Below are 2,095 nucleotides of genomic sequence, written 5' to 3'. Positions count from 1 at the left end.
GTGGATGGATAAAATGGACAAGCGGACTTCATAACCCGGCCGACCCGGTTCGATGCCGCAGAGATAAAATCTCCATTAATGAATAAACCTATAAACAGAAAGAGTCATAAGAAAACCCTCTAAACTAAAATATCGACGGCCTGTTCACTAATCTAACAGTCCTGTTCAAACATGTCCCTCCTCCTACTCCTTTAAAAAATATGTTGAGTCGGCACATTCCCCCCTTTCACAGTCTGCAGACCCAAACTCTGTTATTTATCATCTTTTATTCATCACGTTAAATTAATCATGTCGACATCAAACCTCTCCCACAGAGGATAGTTTTCATAAATATCAACATTCTACTTTTTGGTTTTTACACCAACATTTGATCATTTCTGATGAAGAGAGAAACGCAGACGTGCAGAAAATACACTTTTTTTTTTTAACACAAAACTGTCCGATGTGTTCATGGAGGGCTCGTTCAGGTGTTTAGAAACGACCTCCATGGACGCCGCAGGATGACATACAGAGGTTAAAATATAGATGTGTGATTTAAAATGATTCATGGTGTTTCTGCTGTGTCAGGTTGAGAGCAGGGTGAACCCGAGATGAACCCTCACCGCGACCCTGTCAGTGCCCCCCCCCCTGAACAAGGTGAGGCTGTGGGAGCCAGGCTGGGAGTTTGGCACCTCTGGGTGGACACACACACACACACACACACACACACACACACACACACACACACACACACACACACACACACACACACACACACACAGCAGGCTCTGAGGCTGGGCTGCCTGCCACCTGTCTGAGCCTCCCGAGTCCATCAGCCCGGCTGTGACCTCCACTCCTCGGCTCCCACATTTGGAATAAAATCAAACCAGACACTAAATTGAAATAACTGCGGGAAAACGTTGAAACAGCACAGAGGGGAAAACATCAGAGGACAGATATGAAAGCTCAACTGAGTATGAATGGATTTATTTGTGCCTCTTTCTGTCTTCCATTGGGAACTCGTTTCAGCAGAAAGAGTAAAAACAAAACAACAACAAACCTTTGTAAGAGCCTCATTTAGGAGTTTATCAAGAAAGGAGGATTTCAGGGTCAGTCCTCCGGAAATCATTTAGACATTTTACAATATATATATTTCTGTTAAGATTCTCCTCATGCACCTGATAAATCAAGAAGGATTTTAAAACTCCTGCAGTCTCTACCGTTCTGACAAAGACCCCCCGGGTGAGGATGTGATCGATGGATACCTGACAGGAAACATGATTTCAGAGGATGCAGGGCTGAGCTGCAGATCCACATGCAGGCTGTCATGAGACCAGATCCGCCTCAATCTATTACATTCTTTTTGTCCAGGACTTTGATGCACTGCTCAGTAATTCACTTATTTCAGCCACCATGTGGGATGTCACTAAGAATGTGTGAGAAAGTGAGACAAATAGTGAGCCGCAATCTGTTCCAAATGGTCAAAACATTTAAAACCAACATCTTTCCAACGATGAGCAGAGTCGTCTTTTAAAAGCCTTTTCAATATAAAACAGTGCAGCGGGTAAAGTTACCATGACGACAGATAATCAGCAACACTTCATCTTTACATCATGACCTCAGACATCCAGCTTAAAGCTAAAATCATGGAACAGTTTTCTTTACTTTGTTGGAAGTAAACATTCATTGTAGACACATTTAAATGTTTTCTATGAATTATTGTGGAAGGGGGATGAAGGTTTTATTTTTCTCAGTGTACGATGTGTTCAGGGAGGTGAGCGAGTATGAACGAGGCTGGAGACCAGAACATACCTGAGACCAGAGTGCTCCGAGACCAAGACTGAGACTTTTAGGGATCGAGACCGAGTCACGACCAAGACCATAAATATCACATCTTGTGTGCCCCCTGCACTCACTTAGACCGTAACACCGGGAAGGTTGCGGACGTAACCGGGGGATAAAAATCAAACTACAAGTGAATTGAAGTTCAGAAAGGGGCGTTTCCATCTAATCAAAGTAATGATGTTGGGAAACAGGCGATCAGTGGCGGTCTTGATTTAAAACCCGGAGTCCAGCCAGTCTGAGACCGAGACAAGACCGAGTAGAAAGGCTTTCA

The sequence above is a fragment of the Labrus mixtus genome, chromosome 1 (genome assembly GCF_963584025.1).
Source record: "Labrus mixtus chromosome 1, fLabMix1.1, whole genome shotgun sequence".
NCBI classification, from domain to species: Eukaryota; Metazoa; Chordata; class Actinopteri; order Labriformes; family Labridae; genus Labrus; species Labrus mixtus.
The sequence above is the reverse complement of the archived record's forward strand: the minus strand, read 5'-3'. Positions refer to the sequence as shown.